Raw genomic sequence first — 14,596 nt, forward strand, 5'->3', positions numbered from 1 at the left:
AAAAGAAAAAACAGAGCTGGTTATTAATTTGAATTTTTTCTAATTATGAAACATAATATATAGACATTGTGAAAAAAAAAACAGTAAAAAAATAAACAACAGAAAAACTTCCCTTCTATCCCAGACCCATAGTCTCATACCGAAGGTAAGTGCTACCAACAGGTCCTTTGTATCATTTCACCCATTTATCTATCGATATGTGTGTGTATACGTATGTTTATATGGGGAGAAGGGGCAGGGATGGAGGGAAGTTGTATGCACACATCTCCACAGAAGCAAACTCTTTGTTTCTTTCACTTAACGGAGTAACATAGAGTGTTCCTTATCAAGACATGTAAATATAGTTTATTCTCTGTAGAAGCAGTTACTTTTAAAAAATAAGATAGATCTGGATACAGATGTATCATAATTTACTTAACATTCTCCTATTAATGACCATATTCTTTGCATTTTTTCTATCTATATAACAAACAATACCATAAGGAATATTTTATACATATGTCTTACACACATGCTCAAGGATAGATTCCTTGAGGTTTAACTGCTAAGTCAAAAGTTACGCGCATTTCCAGTTTTCATGAACTCTCTCTCCAGGTCACTCCAATGCATACTCCAAACAACAGCAGAGTATGTGTTTCTCATCTGCCCAATATCACAAATCATCTAATTTTTTTTTTTTTTTTTTTTGAGACGGAGTTTCGCTCTTGTTGCCCAGGCTGGAGTGCAATGGCGCGATCTCGGCTCACCACAACCTCCGCCTCCTGGGTTCGGGCAATTCTCCCGCCTCAGCCTCCTGAGTATCTGGGATTACAGGCACGCGCCACCATGCCCAGCTAATTTTTTGTATTTTTTTTTTTAGTAGAGACGGGGTTTCACCATGTTGACCGGGATGGTCTCGATCTCTCGACCTCGTGATCCACCCGCCTCGGCCTCCCAAAGTGCTGGGATTACAGGCTTGAGCCACCGCGCCCGGCCAAATTATCTAATTTTTAAATCTGACAATCTGATCAATAAAAACTCAGACCACAATCACTTAAAAAGTAAAAGTATTATCAATCTTTCCTAGGTTAATTACCCAACATATTGACTTCACAAAACAGGAAGCTACAGACTACTATATTAAGATGATGTCTTCTTTAAACATAAGCCTAGATGTTTGGTGAAGACAAATTTATAAACCAAAACTCCAAACTGTGTAAAATTCTAAGCCTCATAAAACTGATTAAACATTCTCTTGATTTTATTTTATTCCTGGAAAAGTGTTTTTTATCTTTTTAAATGTCAAGAAAATAGTATGGGATTACTTTTAGCAACCCTGATGGTGAAAATATTTTGTACAATTCAAAGAAACATCAAACTACTAATTGCAAATTAAAAGAACTGTTTAATGTCTTACTTCAATAAAGATTTAAACAAATCCCCTCTTTCAGTCTCAAATCAAGGAAGACAAAAAAATTTTAATATATGTTATTTTAATGAATGCCATTTCTCTTTCTCTTTATAGTTTAAAAGTACACCAGAAGTGGGGAGTAAGGTAAGTCATTACCTTCTCTTGCTGCCTACATTTCAGCTGCTATTTTATGCTGGGTGGTAATTAGATCTTACATACAGAAAGAGAGGAAGCAAACTAAAAACGCCCAAATTTGCTAGCAAACACTGAACATACTACAAATCAATCCAAATGAAATTCTGATGGCTTACAGAAATGAAATACTAAACCTGAATTAAAATAGAGCCATAAAAAATCACCATAAGTAAAAAGATACAGAGGAAATTTATATTTGCCAAGGTAAATGCAGTTTCTAATGATAAAGAAAGCTGCAGGGTGGGGTGGGGGTATAGAAAAAAAGTAAATATAAAGATATTATAAAGGGATAGATTATGAAACATTTGTTTTATCTTGTCTGGAGTCTTATGTACGAAAATCTGGTATCCAGACAGACCAAAGTTTTCTCTGCCAGGTTTTCTCCAACAGAAGAGCTCTCTTCCCATAAGTTAATAGTTTCCACTTATAAACTACCTGAAAGATGAGGAATGAAAATGTTACTACTGCTATTTTTGAACTATTTCAGGAACAAATTTGTGCCCAGTGGCCATAGGAGAACTCTTTTTGTAGTTTCAGGACATTGAGAGAGAGAGAAATCTCTGGACTGTATTCCCTAGAAACTACTTATGCATTTAGCATTATGCTGTGTTTAAATGGTTCCAACAGTCTGATTCAGGGAAGAAAAAATTGGTAAAAAAAATTTCTAGAGCATAAATTCACAGAATACTGAGTAATTTTTTCTATGCACACTTGATCTTCCATATTTAAGAAATAAAGGACAAAATCAAATGAAAATAAAATTACTTTGTCCTTACTTAATAAAATTTCCCGGCTGGGTGAGGTGGCTCAAGCCTGTAATCCCAGCATTTTGGGAGGCTGAGGTGGGCAGACTGCCTGAGCTCAGGACTTTGAGACCAGCCTGGCAACATGGTGAAACCCTGTCTCTACTAAAAAATACAAAAAATTTGCAGGGTGTGGTAGCACATGCCTGTAATCCCAGCTACTTGGGAGGCTGAGGCAGGAGAATCACTTGAACCCAGAAGGTGGAGGCTACAGTGAGCTGAGATCACACCAGTGCACTACAGCCTAGGCAACAGAACCAGACTCTGTCTCCAAAAACAACAAACAAAAATAATTAACATAAAATTTCCCTTCCTAAGATTACTTTTAAACGTTTAATACACAAATGCTCCTAGACTTTTCTCCCTATGAAGTGCCCTCAGTTGGCTAAGGGAATAATTTCCAGAACCTCACTTTATAGACTAAATAAGCTATTTTGCTACATTATTCACTGATCCATCTCACATAAGTGAAGGTCAATAGGTATTACCGAATCTTGTAAACAGACCAATAGGAATGAAATTGTGTACTGAACTTGTGAAAATCAAAAGAAAACAATTGTGTTTTTGAAGTAAAAGCTAATGTTAACCCACCTTCCAATTACTCATAACAGTTGAGAGTAGGAACAGTTTATATTTCAGGAATCCACATCTAATCATCCAAATTCACTCACTCATTCATCAAATATTTGAGTCAAGAAAGTCACAAAACCTAACATTTGCAGAAGGGAAACAAAACAATTTTTCTCTTCAATATTAATTCCTTTCTTTTTAGACTTCCTCTGATTGTAGTGGTCGATTTTCACAAGAAATATAATGAAGAAAAAGGAAGGACAAAAAGAGGCTCAATAATTCATCATCTAAATATCCGGAGTTAAGGGTTTCATGTGACTTTTTATTTTTATATGGCTAAAAACATTTCACAGCCCAACCAAAACTGATATGAATTCATTTTCTGAGAAGGTTCCCATATAGGCAGGGGCTCCCTAAGTCCTGCCAATTGTCTCCAGAATGAGAAGAGGGAACAAGTTATTTCTTTAAGGGCAGCCATTTCACCAATATCTAGATGTATAACTCTCTCCACAACTTACTTCTCAGCAGGGGTAGCTTCCATTTTGCACCTCAGAGTCCAATACAATATTTTAGTGGCCCTGAAGCCAGACAAACTCATTGATTTTATTTCTACTTTCCTCACTTAATACCTATAGGATCTCAGACAAGTTATTTAATCATGCTAAACTTCAGTTTCTCCATCTATAAAATAGGATGATAATATCAAACGCATACCATTATTTAAACATTATTTAGAATGTATGTGAAATGCTTAGCATATTGCCTAGCTAAAATTATTAAAAACAAGGAAAAACTAAGTACTTGTTAAGTAAAATTCATTAATAACAAGAAATATTATTATTCCCCATTTCCATAAGAAATTCAGGTGCGGCTGAATAATGCACCTTGGGAGGCCAAGGCAGGCAGATCACAAGGTCAGGAGTTTGAGACCGGACTGGCCAATACGGTGAAACTCTGCCTCTATTAAAAATACAAAAATTAGCCAGGTGTGGTGGCGTACACCTCTAGTCCCCTGTAGTCCCAGCCACTTGGGAGGCTAAGGCAGAAGAATCGCTTGAAGCGGGAGGTGGAGGTTGCAGTGAGCCAAGTTCGTGCCACTGCACTTGTCTGGGCAAATCAATGAGACTCTGTCTCAAAAAAAAAAAAAGAAAAAAAAAATCATTATTCAACTGTTTAAAATTTTTGGAGAATGTCCATTTTGGACATCCTTCCGTATTTGTATACCTAAATAATAAACAACTATTTTCTGTTACATTATGATTATGAAACCAATTCCTTTAGAGATTTATGACACAATGATGAATTAATGTACAACACTCTGTTTAACAATTGTGTATTTTATGTGTCCTAAATTACCCTTATTTCTATGAATCCATTTGTAAAAGCAACAGTGAACAACCATTCAGATAAAGTACTGCTTTTATCGACTGATACACACTCTGGCCCCAGCTTTACATGTAACACATACAATAAAGAAAGATGTACACAAATAGGTCCAGAAGAAGGATAGGAAGGAGAGGGTGCAGTAGAAGCTAAATTTCCCAGGGCCGTCACTATTTCCGTCATTACTTTAGAATGTAGTTTCTTAAAGAAACAGTCGAAAGTCATGTATGGAAAGGACAAAAACCACCGTCACAAGTACACGCTTCCCTTCTGGATCATCACCACCAAGAATGTAACTCATAGGCAAAGTCCTTGACAGAATCCTTTCTCCTGCCTTGGTCAGGTCGGCCCATACACAAAAGCTGACTCAGATCACAAAGTAGTACGAAATCTGTAATAAAGTCTGAAAAGTTGAGTTTTATCTCCGATAACTCACACCCTTGACACTGTCACCACAGAGAAACTAAATCTGCTTTTCAAGTATTCTCTTTAATTTCTTTTTTTTTTCTTTTTATTTTTTTTCTTTTTTTCAATCAGTTTTATTAACATGGGGGTCTAAGTAGATTTCAAAATAAAGACCATTTATACAATGGGACCATTTTAATGTCTACAATAAATCTTGATTGCAGACATGTATGGCTGTTTGGTAGTATTGAGAAACAGTACAGTAATGGCAGTTTTTCCAATTGGTGTATAGTCCTCTACTTACATATTAAATTGCTGTCAAACCAGTAAGACTGCATTTATGCATCCATCATTTTCAGGATTGTTCGTAACCTGGGCATACTTTCCCCAAATAACTTTGCCTCCTTGCGTCACAAGGCCCAATTCGCTCACATTTACCTCAATGACAGTACCTTTGGTAATAACACCCAAAGTTGTATACAGTGGGGATGAAGGATTCTTCTTTACACAAAGTATTGGTAGGCAAAGGGTGGCTTTCAGTTCAGGATGTGTCACATGGGCTTTCTTGAAACGCAAGCCCATTGGCCTGATGAATCTTTCATATTTAGGTGGTTTTCTTGTAAAGCCATCTCCGACAAAGCAGACTTTAGTAACCATCCTCTTCCACGCCTTCTTCTTTCTCTTTCCTGTTCGAATAACTTTTAATACTTCTGTTTCTCCCTGGGCACGGACTTTAGGCAGAGGGACTTCCCATTTTCCCGCCTTCTCTTTTCGTTTCTGTTTAATCATATTGGAAAGTACTCTAGCTCGAGATTGTCCTTCTCTGTCCAGCAGATAGGCAGGTACTGCTCCCTGTGGAGTCTTCTCATCATTCTTCTGTTTGGTGTTTCTCTTTTCATGCATCTCGATAGTCTTTTTCATTTGTATTTTCTCAGCGTGGCGCTGTTTATGGTAAAGCTTAGCTTTCAGACCAATCATTTTCTTTGCCTTCTTTGAACGTTCATGAGCTTCTCGGCTTTCCTTCTTTCTCTTTTTCTCATGGTAATCCAAACGGTATCCATAGCGTTTACGATGTAATTCAATGTATTCGTTCTGTGGCATGGTGATGGCCGCAGAGCTGCCAGGAGCGGCCCCAGGGACGTAAAAATGCTCTTAGTTTTCGGGTCTCTCAAGTATTCTCTTTAATTTCTAAGCTATTAACAGTAACACTAAACTTATTCTCAAAAAAAAGATGTTGATCTCTACTGGATAAAATCATAGTCCAACAGAGGATACAATTCAGCTTGTTGAAGATGAGCTTAAAATCAACTCTATGAGATATGATAAACAGCTTGCCTAACTTTTGATCAATTTAAAGTAGGTTCGATTTAGCACCTGTTATCAAGAGTATTACATGAACTGTCTTCCCAGTACAGCTTACATACCCTGACATGTTTGCAATTCTCTTAATTCTTATTCAGAGAATCATCACTTACTTGCTCATTGTGAGAAAGAAATGAATGCAGCATTGAAGTGTCAACAAGCATTAGGAAGACAGCTTTGGATGACCACAGGCTATTATTTTTTATGAGCCAATTTCTGGGCTGTCAACAACTAAAAAGGTATTTTAGTGAGGAAGACTGTTTTCAAATGTAACCTTAGCAGTGGCAGAAGCATAAAAGTAATATCCTGTCAAATGAACACTTTGTCCGTACCTTGATTTGCCATATTTTAAAAATTGTGACAGCATCTTTTTTTATTAATCCCTATTGTCAAATTCAAAGTGCGAGCTGCATTTTCACTTTACATCTACCACAAAATCATTTCAACTTTATAAGTATTATACCATACCAATCTGTGAGTGCCATTAAAAAATGTCAATATAGACTGTCCCTAGCATAATCAGTAAGCAGATAAGTGATTCAAAGCTGAAAAACTCTTTGACCTTAAACTGTGCCTTCTATTCTTAATCCACAGGGAGGCTCCTTTAGTTCTATGCTGGATGGTAAAACATCACAAACTGGTCTGCTAACATGTTCCTGACAGCAGATGGGTTTGTAGTGGTCGGTCTGATTTATTCACCTTGATGTCTGCCAAAAATCCAAAGAGGCAGAGATGAAAGAAGAAAATATAAAAGTGTATTCTAGTTTCAAACATGCTACTAAAATCATGAACTAGAAACAGTAACACAAAAGGGCTGGGTCACTGCCAGCCTTTGTTCCTTGAATATGGGGTCGGGGGAGTCTTAAGTGTGGTTACACAGAAGCAAAAAAAAAACCTCAATAAAATCATATTGTGAACAAACGGCTTCCCAGTCACTGCAGACAAATGCTGCCAAATGCTTCAGAATCAAAGCCTGACACAAAAGTCAAAAATATAAGCCACATTCTAGCTTCAGGAAGAACTAAATTTCTTCAGGGAAAGGGAGGCAGGTAGAGAGGAGAGGAGGAAGCATATTTCAAGAGCAGTCAATATTCATGGTATGTACCTTGCTCTTGAAGGATGTGCTGGGATGCCAGTGGGAAATATTTGAATAGAATAAAGCATTCTTTCAAGAGTAGAAGACTAGGAGGCACTGAGGCCTATAGGTATAGCCTGGATTTCCCACAGATCCTAAGTAATCAAGGTCACAGTTCCAGATGACTCTCTACAATGAACATGTAGATTCCAGATATACCTACCCAATACTCCTGTGGTCATATTTGGATATGCCTTCATTCTCAGGGTTGCTGACTGCTCATTGTTCCAACTGGGGAACTTGACATTCTTGAAACTCATATCAACAGGCAATAATGAAACCTGCAACTTCTTTTTGGGTAAAGCACAATAGTGGAACTCCATGCTGTTATTTTCCAAAGTTGTAAATATTTCTCATTTTGCATTATCTTTATAATTGTGATTTTCATCAAAACAGCTCTTTGAACTCTTTTGAAATACATACAAATTTTAAGAAAGAGCTCCATATTTATTATCCACTGTATAAAAATAATATTCTTTTACTTCTCCAAAAAACTTTAATGCCTCAATAAAACTAGGGTTTGATAAACACACCTATTTTAACCTAATTATTATATTTTATAATTTTATAACTTTGACCATCTGTGCACCCACACATGGTCAAAGTTAATCATTGTTTTTATAAGCTGAATAATTTTTAATAATTTTATAAAACATTCTACTACTTCCTCAATCACTTTAGACGCTTCTCTTTGAAATACCTCAGGCTCAATTACATTTTCTTACATTGAATGATACAAAAATTGACTGTAAGCCCAGGTACATTGGCTCACACCTGTAATCCCAGCACTTTAGTAGGCTGAGACGGAGGATCACTTGAGCCCAGGACGCTGACGCTGCAGTGATCCAAGATCATGCCACTGCACGACAGCCTGGGCAACAGAGTAAGACCCAGACTCAAAAAAAAACCCACAAAAAGTGAATGTATATAAAAATTAAGCTTTCTGTTTGCTGAATAGTACAAACTCATTCATGTATTCAACAAATACTTTCCTTAGCACTTACTAAGAATCAGGTAGTATTCTAGATATAGAAGATATAATTGTCAGCACAAGAATAAGTCTCTGACTCTATGGAGCTTATATTCTGGTAGCAGGGGAAAAAGACATTAAGCATATAATGTTGACTGATTAGTAAAAAGTAATATAAAAATAAAGCAAGATAAAGAGATAGTGAAGAAAGGGCTGACAAATTAGGTAGGGTGCCTTTGCCTCTCTGAGTGAGATTATTTAGAGAAATATTTAGAGAAGGAGTATTACAGTCAGAGAGAAAAGCAATGTGCAAAGGCCTTGAAGTGGGAGTGGAATGCCAATACTTCTCTTGACATTTTCTAGCATTTTTCGGGCCTTTATGTTTCCAGATGTCTTCAATGAATTGCCAAAAATAATTCTAATATTTTTCTAGACTAACTTACCTCAAAAATTTATACGTATAATTTACATCATTTTTACAAGATGATTTAATTCATATATTTGAATCATATAATCCTAGTTGCATGTCTATATGAAAACTTACCATTCAAACATTTATTTAACATTTGTTATATGCATGACATTATAACAGGATCTGGGGACTCCAGAAAACACAGGACATAGTCCATAATTTCCTTAAATTGCAAAAGGCTTAAGATAACTTTTAAAGACAAGATAAAGGCATAAATATCAATGGAAAGAAATATATGCTGACAGCCAAAAAAATTATACGGGCAATGTTAATTATGGGAATTCAGTGAAGAATGTCTGCAAAAGGGGTCAAGTGGTAAAAGGAGCCTTTCATGGGAGTTGGGGCCTAGACTGGACTCAATAAAACCCACAGATCATGAATGACATATTAACAGCAAGAGTGGTGTGAACAAACCCTCCAAAGCAGGAAAGCACTTGGGATGCCAAGTAGATGTGACTCTAGTTGACTGCAGAAGGGAAATCAGAAAAGGAGAAGTGGAGAGAGATCCAGAATATAGAAAGATGATCTCAGTTAAAACACTTTAACTGAATCCTGTAAACAATATGGAGCCATTTAATCTGTCATAGTCTGTGTAGTCTCAATTTTGTAAGTCGTTGGTTCCCGTTTGGCCTCATCTGCTTTCACTATCTGAATGACACAGAGCGTAGTGAAAACTTAACCTTACTCAAAGAGAAGTTTGGCCTTTGCCATTAGCTAGGAGGAGGTGACTTCTAGCCCATGGAACATCATGCCCGATGGGAGGCCTTTGCTTGCACAGGGGCCTTGGCCACTGAATAGTCTAACAGTGCTATTTATGACTAAGGCTTTGGACCACACCATGCTAGTTTTACCTACAAAGAGGCTGGAGAATAAAGGTCAGCCATACAGGTAATATGTGACTGGGACTCAATAAAAACTCTGGGCAATAGGGCTTGGGTGAGCTTCCCTAGCTGGAAATACCCCACGTGTATTATCACACATGGATGCCAGAAATGTAACATCCATTACTCATGGGGAGAGGACAAAGGAAGCTCCATATCTGGTACTTCTCCTGGACTTGGCCCTTTGTGTTTCTTCTCTCGGCTGGCTTATTCTCTATTCTGTAGCTGTAATACATTGTGACCATAACAGCTTTCTGTCAGCTTCCATGAGCATGTCTAATGTATTATGAACGTAAGGGTGGTTTTGGTAACTCCCTGAACTTAGAACCGGTGTCAGAAGTGAGGGCAGTGTGGATTGTGTTCTCTCTAACTTGCCTTTGGGTAGACTCTTCACAAATTGGCCATTAACAAATTTGAAGATCTCACTGTGGTATTCTCACCAGTAAATTTTCTCTATTTGGATATATGTATCACTGTCCACCTTTTCCTCTGCCATTAACAAAATATTATTCATAATAAAATAGTTCCTCAAGACTGTGTTAGTTTTGAAAACTTTAAAAAAATCCTTTAATGTAGAATCTCCAAAGCTAAACATAATAGAACTACTGTTGACCATTTTACCACTTGTTCACTGAGGTTGTGAAAAATCTGTATCTGATCAGTGAAAGGAAGAATACTAAATGAATAGTAGATCACATAACTATTAAAATGACCTTAGAATTCCCTTTCATAAAGTATCACCTGAAACTTCAAAGAAGAGTGAGTACATTCCAGTCTCTTATCCATTTAAAAAAAATTGAAAGGCCGGGCACGGTGGCTCAAGCCTGTAATCCCAGCACTTTGGGAGGCCGAGGCGGGTGGATCACGAGGTCGAGAGATCGAGACCATCCTGGTCAACGTGGTGAAACCCCGTCTCTACTAAAAGTGCAAAAAATTAGCTGGGCATGGTGGCACGTGCTTGTAATCCCAGCTACTCAGGAGGCTGAGGCAGGAGAATTGCCTGAACCCAGGAGGCGGAGGTTGCGGTGAGCCGAGATCGCGCCATTGCACTCCAGCCTGGGTAACAAGGGCGAAACTCTGTCTCCAAAAAAAAAAAAAAATTGAATAACTGCGTATCTACAAAAATTTCAGATATATATATATATATATATATATATATATACACATATACATATTTTAAAAATCCTTCAGGATCCACAAGTTATACTTCTTTGGGATATGGATTTTGAAAAAGGCAATTAATTTTTATACCAATTCAAGTTATATAATTGCCATTTTGTTCCTTTTTATAATAGCACGTTTCCATTAACATAAGGTGTTAGTCACCTAAAAGTAGAAGATGCATGGATCACAACAACATTAATAACAAAAGGATAGGAATGGCTAAGAACAGAAGGATTTGTTCCAGAGAGACTATAACAGTTCTAGTTCTCAATTATAAAGGTCACTTCAGTAAATTAAATATCCTCATTCCATCTAGTGAGCGTGTAATAGGGCATTTTTTGTTTTACAAAGTCTGGTTAATACTACAACTTTCTTTTCTGATACTCTACTTTCTTAATTTTTCTCCATTCAAGAGGATCAACTGCTGTTGTTTTCTGCTACAGATTTTGTGATTATACTGCCTCAAGAAGTACACAAAATATTTTGGAGATAGGGTGAAGTTGAAACTTGATTAATCCCTATATATCTTCTCTATCAATTCAGAAATGAGGATTACCATTCTAAGAGTTAGGAGATGTAGGTAAATACATATCCTAGCTCCTGGACACAGTATATTCCTTTTCAGTTTCTTTGCTAGTTCCTTCTCTGCTTACTTCTTGTCTTCTGCTTTGCTTACTCTCCACACTTTAAAGGGAAATCTCACCCATTCCTGTGACTTCAACTACCATTTATTTTCTCTCTCCTGGATCTTTATTTATTTTTTTTTTTATTATTATTTTTGAGACGGAGTTTCGCTCTTGTTACCCAGGCTGGAGTGCAATGGCGCGATCTCGGCTCACCGCAACCTCCGCCTCCTGGGCTCAGGCAATTCTCCTGCCTCAGCCTCCTAAGTAGCTGGGATTACAGGCACGCACCACCATGCCCAGCTAACTTTTTGTATTTTTAGTAGAGACGGGGTTTCACCTTGTTGACCAGGATGGTCTCGATCTCTCGACCTCGTGATCCACCCGCCTCGGCCTCCCAAAGTGCTGGGATTACAGGCTTGAGCCACGGCGCCCGGCCCGGATCTTTATTAAAGTAGGTGTCAAATCTTACTGATTATTAGAATCACCTGAGATGCTGTTTCAGAACACAGTACCTCCAGGTAGTCTATTTTTTAACAAGTGTCTATGTAGCCACCAGCAAAAGGCTGCAAACTGTTACTTGAGAACTATTAATCTAACAGAACTTTTATTCCACATTTAAGACTTAAGTATAAAACTCAATTCAGAATTATCCACATGGTCAAGTATCCTTTTTATTCTCAATTGCAATGGAGTGAACTTCCACTCCCATCTCTGAGCTAACATATAAAGAATTATAGTGGAAGTCTTCTCTCCATTTTCCTCACTTAATCAACTGGTCCTCTGGGCTTTCACTCTGCTATTTTAGTTAACTAGTGTTCATGTCTGAATACCCCCACTTGATTGCCACCTCTAGGTGGACCAGGAATAAACCTTATTTACTGTTTCCCTGGTGCTTGAGACTTTAGTAGGTACTAGGCAAATGAGTACTGAATAAATCAGAGTTAGCAAAGCAGGCAGGGTAACCATCTACTTCCCAAGATGGAGAGACTCAAGTTTTTAAATTTTTGCTTTGAAACTTAAATTCTCTTCCAACATCATTTAATTAACAGGAGTAGCAAAAGGTATTAATTTGTACCATAATCAAAGACAATGACAAGGATTCATAGACTTCCAAATGAAAATTTCACAGCAAAATGCATACCAAAATGTCATTTTTAATATCAAAGATAATATATAAAAATAACTTTACATATTATATAAACTGTGGAAAAAACAAAATGGATCTCTATCTTAAAGTATAAATGGAAAATCCTACTATTATTTGATTCATCCAAAATAACTTATAAAAACTATTTGGGGTTTGCTCATTGAGTTTTACTTCATTTTATATGAAAAGAAGTAAAAAAGATAAAAATACCTTCAATCCCTGAATTATTTTAAAATCAGTCTAATTAAAGTGACAGATGAATTACATAATCATGTATAAAATGCTATTAGAAGCAAATTACAATAGATATAATTTTTTTAAAATCTCAGCTGTCTTAGTTTACATGTTAACTTTTTCACAGCTAAATAGCTTGAAGCAGTAGACTGATATCAAGGCTAGGTAAGGATCAGAAAATTCCCATTCGGTATACCTGTGTGGATTACAGTACTTAACAGGCTCAGGTTATTTGTTGTTCTTAACACCATATGAGACAGAAACAGTTTACGGTAAAGGTCTTTCTCTTATTTGAAATTCCCTTCTACTCCTTTAATCTATCTATCTATCTATCTATCTATAATTTTCTTTTGATCTATATGCCATGTGGAACACTTTTTCTTTAACTTTTTCCTAATTGACTCTCATGCAGCCAACAGAACATTTTTGAAGTCTGAATTCCTAACGAAAAGAAAGAATATGCAACTGCTGTTAAAACTAAGAAACTGTAAAAGTATCTTCACTTATACCTTAAATATTAAGTTGCCATTTGTGGAAGGTACTTTGACTTGATCCAGTGGCTATAAGGCTAAAACAAGGTTTCCTACCAGGAATTTATCTGGCCTTGCTTTTTTATTTAGATCCAGTTCTACAAATAAAAGCTCTTTCATTTTTCCAAGGTTTTAAGTGGCTGATAACAAATTACATTTACAAGACTGTTCTTACTTTGCATAGTAATTAGTTATAAGCGTTAAGGTAATTAGGTATAAGTGTTAAGTAGTTCACAATATGAAATATTATTAGTGTTAAGGTAATTAAGTGTAAGTGTTAAGTAGTTCACAATATGAAAATATTGTGAAAAATAGACAATATTATCCAATACATTATCTAAGCAGACAAACCAACCATTATTTGGGCCGGCTAGACCTGTGTTCTCTTTTGGCACCATCATCTATTAATAATTCAGGATATTATCACCTTACGCCTAAACTATATCAAATAATCAATTCCCTAAGTTTTCTGTCTTTCAATCAGTCTGTTAAGTACTTTTACGTTAATCTTCTTGAAGCACTATTTTATTCCCATATACCATTCAAATCCATCTATAATATTGTCCCACCTGTTACCCTCAAACAGAAAAAAAAGCATTTATTCCACTCCATCTGAATCACATCCCATTCTGCAAAGTTGTGTTGTTCTTTTAAGCTTCAAGGCTTTTTGTGCAATTTCCTCTGTCTGAATGATCCTACCTCCCACATTTCTCCCTACTGAAATCCTGCTCATTTACATAGGATCATCAGATTTATTCCATAGTGCTTTCATAATGATCCCAGGTAAAAAACACTTTTTTCCCTTATGTTACTATAATATCAAATTGTATATATTTGTATACAATTTTTTACATATTGCCTTGGGCTAAGACATATCTTACTTCCACTAACTGAAAGATAAGCTCCTGGCCACTACCGGCAGCAGCTTATAGTAACACATCTAGTACCCTAAATGTAGTAGGGGCTGAATGAATATCTATCAAATAAATAATAATGATAAATGATCCACATGTTAGAAAGAAGAAAATGGTGAACCAAGACGGAAAGGCAGAGGATGAAGAAAGAGGTTATATCCCTGCTTAAGCGGAAGGTGAGTCATGCCTCACACTGAGCCCCACATGAACGCTAGGACGGGGCAAATTTTTCTTTGTTGGGCACTCACACGCCCTGTGAAATGCTTTGAGCTGACTCCCTAGGAAGAGAGTTTATAAACTCCATTATAAGGCAGAATGCTATCCAATGGAACTACTGCCATAATCAATGCCATGATTCACAATGTTTTTATCCACATGAAACAAATTAGCTCATTGTTCAAAATCCCACTTTCCT

At 36.7% G+C, this 14,596-nt stretch overlaps 1 protein-coding gene and 1 pseudogene across 9 annotated transcripts in view; both read right to left on the reverse strand.

Moving 5' to 3' along the window:
* The window catches only part of RABGAP1L (RAB GTPase activating protein 1 like), a 709,048-nt gene that overhangs the window by 322,870 nt on the left and 371,582 nt on the right, over positions 1-14,596 (reverse strand). The gene's annotated exons all lie outside the window — the stretch shown is intronic.
* On the reverse strand, positions 8-10,626 carry LOC101029655 (ribosome biogenesis protein NSA2 homolog pseudogene; annotated as a pseudogene).

The sequence above is a fragment of the Saimiri boliviensis genome, chromosome 19 (genome assembly GCF_048565385.1).
Source record: "Saimiri boliviensis isolate mSaiBol1 chromosome 19, mSaiBol1.pri, whole genome shotgun sequence".
NCBI classification, from domain to species: Eukaryota; Metazoa; Chordata; class Mammalia; order Primates; family Cebidae; genus Saimiri; species Saimiri boliviensis.